At 41.6% G+C, this 16,682-nt stretch overlaps 2 long non-coding RNA genes across 2 annotated transcripts; one reads left to right on the top strand and one right to left on the bottom strand.

The window, feature by feature from the left end:
• LOC110437372 lies at nucleotides 677–2,866 on the top strand. Its single transcript, XR_002455469.1, has 2 exons — nucleotides 677–1,114; nucleotides 2,036–2,866. It is a non-coding gene; the product is annotated as an uncharacterized LOC110437372 (long non-coding RNA).
• LOC110437373 lies at nucleotides 7,505–12,854 on the bottom strand. Its single transcript, XR_002455470.1, has 4 exons — nucleotides 12,591–12,854; nucleotides 10,949–10,996; nucleotides 9,753–9,837; nucleotides 7,505–8,218 (listed from the first exon to the last, which is right to left on the bottom strand). It is a non-coding gene; the product is annotated as an uncharacterized LOC110437373 (long non-coding RNA).

Genomic DNA, 16,682 nt, shown 5'->3' with positions numbered 1-16,682 from the left:
ATTTAGCATCCATATTGAAATTAAATACGAATATGAATATCTTATATTGACACTAAAATGGATACTTTTGTATCTTTAGATGTGCAGGTCCATCCTAACTAGGCCTAGGTAGTGTTGCAATGCACGACATCCGGTAGTCCGGTCACTAGCTGTGTGCCTACAACCTGTTGATACCCAAATTTAGGTCAGATCATTTTTCAGAGTTCGAAGGACCAAGTGCATGCGTCTGGTCTTTTAGCTTGATTGGCTAAATTCAGGTGGCTTCGTTGGCCATGAACCAAGGCAGTAGGCAGTCGGCGATGATTTTGCAGTGGAAAACTAGCAAGCAGTAAAATAGTTTGCACGGGTCAGGTAATAGGAGCACGCAGGGATCGACCAAACATGATTGAATTATATCTGAATGCTTGCTCACGTGAACGAAAAGAGAAATTATGTGACTCGGATTCTACAAAGCAGCTGCATGCCGTGATTTTGGTCCCATATGCGGACTCTCTAGGGAGCTAATGATGGAAAGCTAACGTAAACAGGTTTGGTTCCCATATACACGTGTACTTGCGGGAGTTTGGCTTGCGTGCATGTTCTGTTGGGACAATGTTAGCCGAATCAGATTAGAGAACCCTGTATAGGAAAGACCGGCTGCCCTATAAATATAACAGAAATGCTATAGGACACATGTGTGTTTTTTGGTTTGTTGACACATGAATTTTCTGGCCACCGGATTGAGAATGGAACGCCCCGATTTGGTGTGACTGTGTTGCGTTGTGTCACTGACGTGCAGGGCCCAGTCTGATTCCCGACACTGTTCGTATTCTCGATCCGCGCGCCCAGACAGGAAAGGGAGCGGTTCTGGAGGTCTCCCCTTTCCCCTTCTGTGCTCTTCCCCGTCGAGTCTCGTCGGCGTCCCGGCGATTAATCAGGCAACGCGGCCCCTCCGTGCTCCTCCCCGCCTTTCCTGTCGGTGAGGCGCGAGACGAAGCTGTCGTTCTGCCGTCGCGCGGGTGGAGGAGCCTGCGGCGGACGGTGCGGCGGAGGCCGTGCTCACCCTCGACGTCGACAGCTTCGACGAGGCCGTCGCCAAGCACCCGTTCATGGTCGTCGAGTTCTACGCCCCCTGGTGAGTTTGCTCGCGCGCGCTACCGCCGCTCGCATGTCCGCTTCGCTTGTTTAGTGTTCGTTCTTTCGGGTAGATCTCGCGCTCGGTTCTCCGGATCGGGGGATTCTGCTATGGGCTTGTAGATCTCGCGGTCGTATGTCCGGATTGGGGGATTCCGCTGTGCACTCATGCGCGCGGCAGCGAGAAGTTCTAGGTCCCGTTTGCGTTTCCCGGCAGCCGGAGTTCTGGATCAGCGTGCTGCTCACCATCCTCGGCTACCTCCGCGGCGTCCTCTACGCCGTCTACGTCATCTGCTCCGTCGACCCCGACGACGACGACGACTACGCCTACGTCGCCTGACCGACGGACGGAGAGATCCCCGTGCCTCTGCTGCACCTCCGTCCACTGTGTTGTGCCTGTGTGCATCTCTTTGTGCTGTGCAGTTAATCGGGGGATTCAGTTGTGCTCGTGAATGAAACTGCAGATGGTTATTAATCCCCTGCATTTTCCCTCATTGCCAGTTGAGACCAATTCGAGGCAGCTTAGTGCTTTGTATGTCAATCTATCCTGGCGGTGCCTCACTTGTAGTGAGCATCGAGCACCATGCCACTAGAAGGGAAAATAGCTACCCCTTACCAAAACAGAACAGCCATTAGAACTGAAAAGCAATCAATGACGTAAGGTTTTGTGATCCATTTTCCCCAGAGCACGGAATTTTAACAGCTAGGGGATCATCATATATTCAATGGTTCGAATAGAGGATCAGAGCATGGAATTTTAACAGCTAGGGGATCATCATATATTTCAGTTCTTGTAGAGATGGTTTCTAGTCGTATTTGTTCTCTACTGCTTCCTGTTTTTTACAGATTTGTTATTTCTGTGTTTTTAATGTTGCTATCTCTATTAATTGTTATAGCTAATGTGGTCAAATCAAACTTGCAGGTGTGGACACTGCAAGAAGCTTGCTCTAGAGGTAATAAGTGTTTTATGTTATGGATCCTTAAGTCATAAATCGTGTTTTCGTAGTTTCAGTAGGACATCTGAATCATTCTTGGGGGATTTGCACATGGCCTTGGAATTAAGTGTGCACTACTGAATAATGATTATTTGAAGCTTGACTGCTTGAGAGGCCATTTGCCCTGTTTGGTTATTTCAATGTTACTTTAGATTCTACTATTCTCTGTTTCCCCCCTCAAGTGCCATCTAAGTAATAGCTTCCCATAGTGGGTGTAAATCCATGCTCATTTTCTTTTGTGGGAATCATCGATATTCCAAATGTTATTCGCATATACTGTTATGTGTTTTTAATGTCTGTTTGAAGATTGCTTGGAGGTCTGAAACTTTGTGATGGCGAAGATGCTGTGTTATTGTAGTCTGAATCTGCAAGTTTGGGACCAACATTCTGTCATTGCAGGTCTGAAACAGTTGTCTGTGCTCTGGTGATAAGGTGTTCGTTCTGAATATTTGAGTCCATTAAAAAAATCTTCGGCTAAGTTACTACTGGAACACAGAAAGTTTAGGTTTTTTTTTGCAATATTTTCAATACACAGAAAGTTTAGCTTTGTCCTTTTGCAATATTTTCAAATGTTTTTTTTTGAAACGTACAACATTTTCAAAAGTCACAGTATCCAAAGCACTGCAACTTAGTACTGCTCTGCCAGTGTGGCAATATGAATCCTGTAATGTTGTAGCTGATGCAAATTTTCAGTATTCAAACTCATATTGTTATGGGGTTCTCGTTGTTTGATATAAAGTAGTTGATGAGAGGGCTGAGAGACTAGAGATTCTAGCTAAGATATGAAAATTGGAGCTGAGGCTAACCGCATCAGGGAGAAGTACCCTGATAGAATCCCTGTAACCGTGCTATGTTGTTTGAAAATTACAGGTTGTGTTCATCAACCATCATTTGTTTGAAAATTATTTCTGTTGTTGCCATCTAGGGATGATTGAATTTTGCTTGTATTATTTTGTGAATCAAGCTTTGATCTGGTAAAATTTACCCATGTTGTTTCTATTTCTATGATCTGATCCCAAATGAGAATATGGGAATGTCGCTTTATTTTGTGATGTGACTATGACTGAACTGAATTTTTTCTTTTTGTGAATCAAGCTCTGTTGTTTAGTGCTTCAGGGAGTTTGGTGAGGTTTTAGCTGTGTAATATTTAGTGTGGGCTCCCTAAATCTTGATTCCTGGTTCCCACCTTCCCAGTTCTGAATGCCTGCAGGACTTGGTTAGGTAGCCAATTCTCTTTGTTGTTTGGTAGCAGGTGTGAGAAATTTATATGATTAGTGATAATGACACATATTGTCTTTTATATGTTAGTTTGGGATTTTTCTAGTTGATAGAGTATAGGATTCCTAAGTACTCAGATTATAGGTGGCCATGTTAACACATGAAGACAATTTCATTTGGTCAATTGCTTGTTGCTGTGTGGTTGGTAGAGAGCAGGTCGACTGACCCTAGTGTTGATTTGGAGGATGCATGTGAAGAATCTTGAGCTGGACATGTTTTTCTTTTCTTCTCAAGAATCATGTGTCGAAGAGAATGTTTGGTTTGTCATGGAAATATGCGCCAAACAATCTTGGACTCCATTGGCTGACCTCTCAACCAAACTGTACTTACAAAAATGCCTGCCTGCTTACTGTAGTATTATCTTAACGTCATAACTTACAACTGCATAAAATGGAGATTTCTTGGCCAGTTATTCAGCCAAAATAATGCCTGTCTGTGTGGGTGCATCAGGCATGGTTGTTTTATCCCTTGCTGCTCCTTGTTTTTACCAAAATATTCTTGGTACGTTTTTCTTGTGATCCATTTATTGTGATATGTGCTAAAAACATGTGTGTGTGTGTGTCTATATATATATATTGTTAAAAGTTTTTAACTCCGCCTACGATGGGCCACCTATAGTGTCCTATCGTAGCAGGTCCCAAGCCCTGGTAAAGGAGGAGGGTTGAAACTGTTCTTCTATTTCTGTTTTGTTGTGCAGGCTTGAGGACATAAGCAGAGGAATAGCAATGGAGGAAGCTCCCTGAGACCGTGTCCTGAGCTGCCTTCATATCATTAGGTAGTGCATTGGCGATTCAGTTTCTAGCCACCCCAATAGGTATTTTGTTCTTACCTACACTTGACTAGGATTTCTAATGCCCATGGACATAGTAAGGTTACAACATTATCTTGCACAGAAAGTTTCATCCATGACCTAGAAAAAATATTTTTTGTAAATTGTCCTTCCTAAGAAAAAAATTGTCCCTTGTCTTTTGTGATTGTGCTGGTCCTCCCCCCTCTTTGAGTGATTGTGTTAGGATCAATAAACAAAAATTGTAAATTGTCTTTCTATAGAAAAAATATTGTCCCTTGTATTTTGTGTTTGTGCGGGTCCTCCCCTCTCTCTGTGATTGTTTTAGGATGAATAAACAAAATTTGTAAATTGTCTTCCTATAGAAAAAATATTGTCCCTTGTATTTTGTGTTTGTGCGGGTCCTTCCCCCTCTCTCTGTGATTGTTTTAGGATGAAGAAAAAAATATAATATATCCTTCCTTAGTAAAAAATTGTCCCTTGTCTTCTACAACTTTGTTGGTCCTCATAATTGTGCTAGCATGAAGAAACTATTTTTGTAAATTGTTCTTCCATAGAAAAAATTGTCTCTTGTAATATTATTTTTTGTGCTTGTGCTGTGCTATGACATATCCTTAAATTTGTTAACTATGATTTGTACCAAGAATATAATGCTGGTTATATTATACTAGTGAGCAATCAAAAACTGAATTGTGTTCCATTTTTTATTGTCAGACTAACCCTCGACATTGGTATGGCCTAACCTTCACTTCTACTACCACTGCTGGCTGCACTGTCAGTGTAAGCAGCCATTGTTCTAGTGGTACACACATTCTGTACTTCTTTGAACATGAGTAAACAGTCATTCTTCTAGTGATACACACATTTTGTAATTCTTTGAACAGATTGGATGTGGGAGAAGGGAAAGATGTCAACTTCGAGGAGCATTATTGTAGATCAAAGTTGCACAAGTAATGTATCAAGTTTCTTGGCCCTGTAAGTTCCGCTGTTTGTTCCTCCTCAGATTCAAAGTGAAAAAAAGGAAACATTCAATCAATTGACATCTTTTTGTAATTTGTGCTAGCACACAACAACTTGCACATTTATTATCTATTTCTAGATTGGCTGAAACTTTGAATCATACTAGTTAGTATCTATTTCTAGATTGCACATTTATTAGTAGACAATTGCACATTTGAATTACTGCAATTATGGTATTTAACATGTGCAATATATATTCTCGTCACCTATAAGTTTCAATTTTGTTTGCTATTTCTGATTTGACGGTGTTGAGGATTCATCCCTTTTGTGATTGTGCTGGTCGTCCCCCCTCTTTCAGTGATTGTGTAAGGATGAACAAACAAAATTTGTAAATTGTCCTTCCATAGAAAAAATATTTGTCTCTTGTATTTTGTGTTTGTGCCGGTCCTTCCCCCTCTCTCTGTGATTATTTTAGGATGAAAAAAATATGATTTGTCCTTCCTTAGTAAAAAATTGTCCTTGTCTTTTGTGATTTTGTTGGTCCTCAAGCATGAAGAAATTGTTTTTTTATAAATTGTTCTTCCATAGAAAAAATTGTCTCTTGTAATCTTGTTTTTGTGCTTATGTTGTGCTAAGACATATCCTTAAATTTGTTAACTATGATTTGTACCAGTTAGTATCTATTTCTAGATTGCACATTTATTAGTAGACAATTGCACATTTGAATTAGTGCAATTATGGTATTTAACATGTGCAATATCTATTCTTGTGACCTATGAGTTTCAATTTTGTTTTACTATTTCCCATTTGACGGTGTTGAGGATTCATCCCTTTTGTTCCTGTAGTGGTAGAGGAAGATAGGGTACAACAGAATTGAAACTTTAGGAAAAAAACAGAAGATAATTACAACAGACAGATACAACAGAATCTGTGTGCTACTTTAGGAAAAACACATGATTTTTCCTTTCTCTGGTGGGAATCTTGTGTTGCCTAGGCTGCACAAAATCGTGTGTTAGGTTTTAAAAAAACACATGATTTTTGAGTTCTTGAAATTCATGTGTTTTATTGGCACAAAACACCCATGTGCTGGTTGCCTTCAAAACACATGAGTATCAACTAGACAGACTCAAATATAAAGGGTGATGGCCGATTGACAACACACAACCGAATATCAATCTACTACATTATTTTGCAACTACTATTTTCTCTCTACTTTTTTCTTGTTCTTCGTTGCCGTCTACTTCGTTACGACAGCGAACCCAAGGTCCTAGGGCGGCCACGCCGACCTAGGGCAGCCCATCACCGCCGTTCTCCCTGACGGGGTCCCTCCCAGAAGCATGGGGTGTCGGGTTTCAAGAGCTCTCGCCGGCGTGTCTTGCGTATCGTGCTCCCGACGAGACTCCCCTTGCGACGTGTCTTGCACATCGCGCTCATCGCTGGGGGCACACGTGACGTGTTCGTGTGCGAACACAACCCACAGCGAATGATGCAAGGCTGCGTTTGTCTATACACCTACAATAAAACGATGAGTCCACTACCAAAAAACTGCAAATGTTAGGCTTTATTACGCAATTTGGAATACCGCAAATGTTTATGGTACGGTATGAGAAGTTACTATAAATGTGGTTTACCCTGATTGGTAATGCCCTGGCTGAGATTTTGAAAACTGAACTTTTAACAGGTTTGGTGCCTTAGTCAGTGGAGGGTGGATTAACTCATTGACACAATTTTTTTGTGTGAAACTTTGAACAGGAGTTATGTGTGTTTTGCTGTGAAGAACTATTAGTGATGAGAATAAATTACTCAAAGAGTGAGTTGTTCACTACTGGCATGGATGAGGTGGAGAACAATGTTGTGGCGGGTGCTTTTAATTGCAAACTAGGATAAATTCTAAATGAGGTACTTGGGTCTTCCAATTAACTAGCGATAGGAAATTAACCAAGTTGGAGCGAAGGGAATCTGCTAGGAAAATTGAGAAGAGGTTGGGAACTTGATACGTGAACAACTCCCTCCATCCCAAATTACACTACAAGAAATACGTGGTTTTTTGACATATTAAGTATGACAACAAGTCATAATGTTATTATATTATCTGATTTATGACATTATGTATTGGGCACTCCAAGATTTTGACAATAAAAAGTTGTATGTCATAATAAATGTCATCTAGCTAGTTCATTTTCATGTTGTGACCTTTATTGCTATGTCATAAGGTCAATTTTATAAATGTCATTAATCTATGACAATGATTCTATGTCAAAAACTAATTTATTAATTTATTTTAATACAAATTGGCAAGTGCTATTGCTATGTCACCTATTATTGCCACGTCATCTATTATTATTTTTTATTTTTTCTATTTTATTTCAGCCCAACCCTTCAAGTAGGCCACCTTGCCACTAAATGGCTAGGTTGCGCGCCCTAACGACGCCTTCAGCCCAAGTTCGTGCGCTGGTTGCGCGGCCGAGCGAGGCCTTCGGCCCAAGTACCCACACCAAAATATTTGCATAATGATTCAAAAAAAGGGGCAAGCTGGGAGCTCGAACCGCAGACCTCAAGTTCAGGAACTCACGGTTCAACCACTAGGCTACTCATGTTTGTTCGATTTGTCCAACACTTAATTTAATATATGAAGCGGCTAATGCACGGCCTGCCGTAATATAATCTATCTGCACGGCCAGTAAATTACAATTATTATATTCCATTTTTGGTAACAATACTAATTGCTAACTTGTTGCCACCCGAAAGAAAAGTTTTCCCGCCGTTTTTCACATTGGCTTGTTAGCTTGTGTGGTCTAGACCCAAATACCGACCACGGTTATTACGGGAAAAAAGCAAATTAGGCTCAGACATATGCTTTTAGGTACTGCATGTATACATTCACAAAAAGGCAATGCATTCTGAAAAGAAAAACATAAGGTAAGTTGTTCATCTCAAAAGAACACATTTGCACCCTAGGAAAGAAAACACGTAGTAAGCTGTCTATCTCAAAAAGAATACATTTGCATCTGCAAGCACAACAGTACATCTAGTCCCTAGGAAAGCCCACATTTGAGCAGCTTCTCTATACAACATGGCCAACATCCTGCATGTTCAAAAAAGATAAGATGTGTCATAAATTTGTCCTGGATGGGGATAAAAAAGATGCATATGTTAAAAAAATTAGAAACTATTTTTGCCTATTTGAGAAGACATTATTGTCTGAAAGTAGTAGTAGTAGTATTGCTTAATTGACATGGCTATGTTACCCAAAAAAGTATTATTCTTGATGCCTTGTCTATAAAACATAAATACCATTGCACTAACACATTCTCTTTTCATTGTATGCAATGAATAAAACAAGAATTATGGGCTTGAATATCTCTCCACCAGGATTTGACTGAGATTTTCTAGATGCAATATTTTAAGAGCCAACAGCTGACCCAATATTTTGCACTCAGCAACTACCAAACTAACAACATGTGCCTACTGCCCTACTGTGTTTGAAATCAGACTATCGATTGAAAGAAACAAGAATAGAGGATGTTCCTAGAGCCTCTATTGGTGATGAGCAAGTTGCTGCTGGAAATACTTGTAGTGGATTGCATTTTCTAAGGCAATTTAAGGATCATTTGTTAGGCAACAATGTTTTCCTAAATAGGCAATTTATGTATTCTAAAAAAGCAAATATAGCGTCTGTGTTCACTTGGCACTCACAGCCCCCTCCCCCCTGATTTATATGCGAAAAAAATACATAGTTAGTTTATGAGAATCATATAATGGATATTGGTTTGAAAATGGTCAATATACCTTATATAGTAGGCATGGGCCTTTTGTAAACTGGAATATGTAAGTCTAAATGTATTAGTGAATTTTCTGCATTCAGTTTAGAATATTGAGTTGTATTTTAAAAAATTCAGCAGCATAGGCATGAAAACTAGGGGCGGATCCACGGGGTGGGCTGCCCGAGCTACAGCCCCCCTTGAGCCTGATTTATGCTTTTAAATCAATAGTACTTAGCTTCAAATTACCATTAATCTCTAACTTTAGTTCTAAAGCTTCACTATTTAGCCCCCCTCTCAGTCACAATTCTAGATCCGCCCCTGATGAAAACATTATAAGTTGTGGTGAAAACAAGCATTATATTAGGCTTTACCTTTTTAACATTGCAGCGTAGGCATTAATTGCAAGAAAATATTACAAAGTTGTTTATAGGCTTTCCCTAAAACCCAAACATAGCCTAAAGCCAATCAAGAAGGTCTTGCCTTGGCCCTTTGGCCATGGCTAGACCTCTAGTATTGCGAAGAACATAAAAGGCACTTGAATATACATAATTATAAGGACAAGACAATATTAATGGTTTGCTTGTAAACATCATAGTTTGGCTCTTAAGTTGGCCAATGTTAACAAGAAAGATGATAGACGAGAACCCATGAACAATACAGAATGAACCATGAGTTTCCTAAACATGTATTCCTGTAAATAGCTAATAATCAGAACATAGGAAAAAAATACTAAAACCTAGAACATAAAAAATGCTTAGCTAATATGAATAATTTGCTTGTTGATTTAGTATAAGTTGCCTACATGAAAGTAATGAAGTACATGTTTAGGAAAAGAGGCATGAAATGTGCTCTCACCACATATGTACTTATTTACATATTGCGCACATCATACATGCTTTGTGCTTTGTACTTGATCTTCCCCTGCTAGATAACTTGGAACCTGCAATGGAAGATCATGAAAAAACAAAGAGAGATTAGAGAAGAACGATGTAAAAATTGCCTAATGATTTGCATTATTTTGCATTGATCTTGCCACACTATTGCCTAGTCAGAGTATATTTAGTTGCCTATTTCTAATGAAGTTTAGTAACTAATCAATGTGCATGTAAGCGGTAGTATCATAGAGAACAATTAGAAGCCAGTTTGTACTGTACAAGGTAGTAGCCTACCAGGGAGTGGCAGGTTAGATCAGTTCCATTTCGTGGCCACTAAAACCGGTTGTCTGACCAGGACATGTAGAAGTCAAACTAGTTTTGGGCTGCAACATGTCGGTTGCCACAACCCACAACAACCAATCTTAGCTATGTTTTACTATAAATAGAAGGCAATATAAACTTGAAGCTGTAGCTTTTAGTGGCACCTAAACAAACTATCCAGTCTTATTTCTACGAACGCATTTGAGTTGGTTCAGATACAACATTGGTGTTCAATTGAGTATAATAAGATATTTTGTGCAAACAAAACATCAGGTCAATGCAAAAATGCTGGAGAACCAGGTGATGAGAACATAAATATATAGTTCTACAGAGCTATTTGGTGTTGCAGAGAACAACCAGGGAATTCATTAGGGAACAATGTTTTCCTAAAATCGCAATTCATATAGACTAAAAAAGCAAGTATAGAGTCTGCGTTCATTTGCAACCTACAACCCCACCCCCACCCCTATTTAATTGCAAAAAAAACAAAAACAGAGGCAAGGTCATGGTGTCAAAAAAAACTAATTTTGTTGTATAAAAAAGCAGACTAGTTTAATGCCTGCAACTCAAATTCACTATTCTAATTCCACCTTGATTCTTACTGATTCTACTAGAAGTCTAGAAACAATCGATACAACACAACATAGAAATTACTAACTGAAATTACTAACTGATATTGCAAACTGCAAGCTAACTGAAAGCACATGCAATTAGGACAATCCATTTCCTTTTGTCTACTGCAACTTTGACCTCGTTACTAGCGCAAAGGTTTCTCAAGGCCAATCGGCGGCTGGAGTCGCTAGAGACAAAAAACTTTGCGGCATACAAGGAAGTATGGTAGTAGCAGTCACATACCTTGGGAGATTGTCGGCCTTCAGAGGCTCGAACAGCTCTGGCTTCTTGCTGCAAAAAAAACAAAGTCGGAGCTCTCAGAGTTTCCCAAAAGAAAGCAAGCACCTTGGGGTTGAAACTGAAACGACTAAACCAAACGCCTGCAGTTCAAATTCACCATTCTAATTCCACCATGATTCTTGCTCATTCTACTAGAAGTCTAGACACATTCGACAACGCAACACAGAAATTGATAACTGATATTGCAAATTGCAAGCTAACTGAAAAAGCGTTGAAATTGAAACTAAAATTACTAACATATACTAAACAGAAAAACCAATTAAAAATGACAAAATAGCTACCAAAAACTAAAACTAACTGATATTACAAAACTAGAAGCTGTGCAATTTCTGAACTGAAGTTACTAACTGCAATTGAAAACTATAAGTACTACCTGCAATTAGAATCTAAAATAAAAAATTGACATTACTAACTGCAATTTGTAACTGAAATTGAATACTAAAATTGAAAAGTGAAAGTAGTGCTACCTAAAATTAGAAACTAAAAATACAAAATGAAAATACTAACTGCAATTGCTAACGAAAATAGATAGCAGCAGTTACAATACAAAAACACAAAGCAACTACAAAAAGAAGCTAGGAGAACATGGCAAGCCACTGCTCAAACTTGAAGCGAACCCAACATAAACTTGACTGGCATTTATGGTGACATTTTGGGGGCAGCTAAAAGAAAAAAAAAGCTGATATTGTTGCTTATCTAAATGATATATTGTTGCCTACCGAATGTTATGTTATTGCCGATTTGAGTCCTTATTGTTGCTTAAATTTACAAATGTGTCAAACGCAGAATCTCAAATACACCTGCTAAACTACTTAGTCCTCTAGTGTGAGCAAATCTGAATGATTTTAATGAAGTACTCAATAAGCAACTGCATGTATGTACAAGGGGATGACGAAATTAACATTTCCATCATTCACTCACACACTTAATAAGCACCGGACACATTGTGGAGTGTGAGTTGTGCTAAGTGCGGCTGTTGTCATTTAAAGTAGGAAGTAAAGGGTGAACAATCAGTCGGTTGTAAAATACTGTTGCATGCATTGCAGTGATGGATTTGAAAGAAAGAACAAGATATATAAAATGGAACCTCGACTGGACTGGACTAGACATGGATGCTATTCCAATATCCAAATATATCCTAAGGGGAAGTGGTTATCTGTCAAGAGCACCAAAGGCTCTTTCACATGGTGGCTTGCCCTGCATGGCGCTGCAGCTGCGCTTGCACCATTTCCCCTTGCTGATACTACTAGCTACTTGCTGCTTCATCAATGGGGTGCCTGACAAGGTGTGCTGTATGGTGTGTTGCAGCAGCCTCATCTCATGCATAGCATCTCTTAGGTTTGGTTGGCTTAGCCGCCCACTCACTTCACCCAACACTCTGCACTCCACTCACCTAGTCGTTGTGGTCCATAGCTGCCTGAACCACCAAAGTCCTGGGCACCGCAAAAGCCTCCGTCGCCGCTCTGATTAGCGGCAGCCATGCCCTCCCCCAGTGCACAAAAAAAATTCTGCAACTAACTCTAACCCTAATTGTAATCTAGCCATGTCTCAAATCTGAGAGGAGGGAGAGGAGGAGGAGCCCTACCTGATGTGGATCTGCTGCGGGATCTGCCATGGCCGCCACGCCGGAACCCTAAGGAGCTCGTCGGAACTCTATGCTCGCCGGAGAGAAGAAAAAGCCGCATCGGGAGGAGGTGGGGCGCAGACACGGGCACGGGGAGGAGGCCGTCGCCAGGGACGACCTTGCCGGGCGCCGGGGACAAGAGAGAGGGAGTGACGGAGAGGGAGGTAGAACCGTAGAAGACGAGTCGATTGGAGACAAGCGTGCCGGCTCGAGCGTGCGTGAGGTGGGTCTATGGGCTGGAGCGGGTGCGTGCAAATGGAAAATAAAACGGCCGGCCTGTATTAAGTCTTTACCTTTAATATATTCGAACTCGCTAATGTTATATACCACAATTGGAGCAGCGAGCGCACCCTGCAGCTGAACACATCTTCAGTTTTCCGGCTGGCGGCGCGCGACTGGTGGAGACAACTGCGCGGCCAGAAGCGTGTTCGCGGCGGCGGACGGCGCACCGGCGGGGAGCGCGCTGCGCGGACGGCGCGGCAGTGGAGGCACGCGCGGGGCTGGCCAGCAAGGCGTTCGTGGCGGCGGACGGCGCCCCGACGGGGAGCGAGCTGCACGGCCGGCAGGTAGCGCGCGGTGCGGACGGCGCGACCGGCGGGGCGCGGACGGCGCAGTGGTGGAGGCACGCACGGGGTGGCCGGCAGGGCGTTCACGGCGGCGGACGGCGTGGCCAGCAGGGCGCTCGCGGCATGGACGGCGTGGCCAACAGGGCGCTCGCGGCGCAGACGGCACAGCCAGCAGGACGCGCTCGCGGCGCGGCCGGCGCACCGGCGGGGAGCACGCGCTGACTGGCGGGGCGCGGACAGTGCGGCGGTGGAGGCACGCGCGGGGCTTGCTGGTGGAGCAGCAGGGCCTTCCAGCTGAGCAGTGTGACGCGGATCAGGGCCTGCTTCGCGAGCAGGGCGACTACTCTACAGCAGCTGCCAGTGCTCAGAGTTGCAGCCAGCAAGAAAGGTACTAATTTGCTATGGTGATGTAGTTTTGCATATTAGTGAGTAGTTGTTTGTTTAAAAATAATTAATGGTATATCACATATTTGATAATCGTTTTGAGCAATTTTGTCTCATGATTTGGTGCAGATGGACAGATCTTGGATTAATAGTAGAATGTTCAGCAGGGAACATGTGGATGGAGTCAATGAATTCATGTCTTTTGTTTCTGAGAGATTCAGTGATGATGAAGAACTGCTCTGTCCATGTCGTCGGTGTTTGAATCGAATTCGCAGACTTAAAGGACAGATTGAGGATCACTTGTATATTCATGGGATGGCTAGTACTTACTCTAGATGAGTACATCATGGAGAACCATTGGATGTTGTACCACATGCAGTTGATGATCATGGAGAACCATTGGATGTTGGGCCACATGGAGTTGATCATGTTGTTGAACATACTAGTGTCAATGAGGATTTTGGCATGGATGTGGATGAAGAAGATGACCCAGATGATGGAATTCATGATATGGTAGAGGAGCTGTACACCGCTCAAGAGGAAGGTAAACAGAAATGCCTATGTTTGCAATTCTATTGGAAGAGATGAAGCAAGAACTTTACCCCGGTGGTCCTTGTACAAGGTTTTCTTTTGTGGTGAAGTTACTTCATATGAAGTCATTTTATCGAGTTTCTAATGGGTTTTTCACAGCACTACTGAAATTGCTATCATCAACATTCCCACATTGTTCTCTTCTTGCATCATATGAGGAAGCAAAGAGACTCATCCGTGCATTGGGGCTCGGATACAATTCAATCCATGTGTGCCCGAATAACTGTGTTTTGTTTCGGAAGAAATTAGAAGAAAGTGATGTTTGTCCGGTTTGTGGTGCATCAAGATGGAAAGATAGTGATGGAAGAAAGAAGGTTCCTGAGAAGGTTTTGCGACATTTTCCATTGATTTCTAGGCTGAAGAGATTGTTTTCTTCCAAAATAGTGGCAGAGGAGGTGCAGTGGCACAAGATTAAGACGAAGCCTGTGGAGAATGAGCTCAGCCATCCTGCTGATGGCGAGGCATGGAAAGACTTTGATAGAAAGTATGAGTGGTTTGCAAAAGATGCAAGGAACATCAGACTCGGCCTTGCTACTGATGGTTTCAATCCATTTGGTAAAATGAGCTCTTCATATAGTATGTGGCCAGTGTTTCTTATCCCATACAACTTTCCTCCATGGGTATGTGTGGAACAATCCAGCTTTATCATGGGCCTGCTTATCCCTGGTCGAGAATGCCCAGGAAAGGATATCGATTTTTTCATGGAGCCACTTGTTGATGAGTTGCTAGATCTTTGGAAAGGTGTCCCTACTCTTGATGCACTTAGTGGGAAGAAGTTTAATTTGCATGCTGCTGTAATATGGTGCATTCACGATTATCCTGCTTTGAGCACATTGTCAGGTAGAGTCACTAGAGGCTATTATGCTTGTGTGCATTGTGACAAAAACCCTTGCTCCAAAAGGATAAGGAATAAGATATGTTACACTGTTCATCGACGCTTCCTTCCTAGGAACCACTCATGGAGGAGGAGCAAGTTGTTTGATGGTACTGTTGAAAAGCATGACAAGCGAGAAAAATTTACCACAGATGAGCTGATAGAGCAACTAGAGTGGGTCGAGGATGTCAGACCAGGAAAGCATCCTGAAAGCAAAAAAAGAAAGCGGGACGAAACTGACCAATGTTGGAAGCGAAGGTCATGTTTGTGGAATTTGCCATATTGGTCAAGTTTGAAGTTACCACATAATCTAGATGTGACGCACATTGAGAAAAATATATGTGAATACATCCTAGGTACATTTTTAGGCATGGCTGGGAAGTCAAAGGACACTATAAATTCTAGGCTTGATTTGGAAGATATGGGCATTACGAAGCATTTACACTTGATCCATGAGGGAAACTCATATACTATGCCCCATGCCCCCTATGTAATGACTAAAACACAAAAGGCTGATTTTTGTGAGTTTTTGAAGACTGTAAGATTTGCAGATGGATACGCTTCCAACTTAGGAACATGTGTTACTGCAGATGGATGCAGCATCCAAGGACTGAAAACTCAGATTGTCATATTCTTCTTCAAAGGATCATACCTGCTGCTATCCGAGGCATCATGGACAAGGACATATACGAAGCACTTGCTGAATTAGGTAATTTTTTCAGCAACTTTGTGCAAAAACTTTGAAGTTAGATGTGTCGGAAAGACTGAAAGCTGACATTCCAATCATCCTATGCAAGCTTGAGAAAATATTTCCGCCATCTTTCTTTGATGTGATGCTACACCTGGCTGTCCATTTGCCTGAAGAGGCAATTCTTAGGGGTCCAGTACAATATGGATGGATGTACCCAGTAGAAAGAAGGTTGCTTACATTGAAACGGTTTGTGAGGAATATGGCAAGGCCTGAAGGGTCGATTGCAGAAGCATATGTTGCTGCTGAGTGCTTGAATATTTGCTCGAGGTACTTTGGTGATGATGTTGAGACACGACACAATCGGGAGGGCAGGAACAGAGAGCGTGTTGTTATTGAGGAAGGAGAGCTATCTGTTTTCCAGCATGGAGCCTATCTTATAGGAGCACCAAATCTTACATATCTTGAGCATGATTATGAAAAAATGGTTTGGTTTGTGCTAAACAATTGTCCGGAGGTCGAGCCGTATATTGAGTATGTGAGCCCATCTTACATACCCCTTTTTTTACTGACTAGATGTGTTGCTGCCCTATAGTTGTTAGTTCTAATTTTTGCAAATTACTATTATTTTGTAGGATATACAAGAAAGAGTTGGAGAATGAAGGATGTCCTAATGTTCAAAAAACCCTTGAGAAACAATTTTCTCCCTGGTTTAAGAAGCACGTGAGTTTGATCTTTATTAATTTATTTCATCATTTTCTTCCTGCAAAATTTTGATGTCCATTGATTTTTTTGTGCAGATTGCAAAACTGCGTTACGTGGAGAACCAAGACATAAATGATGACCTATTTGCACTGTCATGTGAGCCTAATCTGCGAGTTCGAATTTTTTCAGCATGTCTTGTTAATGGTGTTCGATTCCACACTGTGAACCATGAGAAGAATAGAAGA

This window comes from Sorghum bicolor, chromosome 7, assembly GCF_000003195.3.
Source record: "Sorghum bicolor cultivar BTx623 chromosome 7, Sorghum_bicolor_NCBIv3, whole genome shotgun sequence".
NCBI classification, from domain to species: domain Eukaryota; kingdom Viridiplantae; phylum Streptophyta; class Magnoliopsida; order Poales; family Poaceae; genus Sorghum; species Sorghum bicolor.
This window is presented reverse-complemented; position numbering and strand designations above follow the sequence as displayed.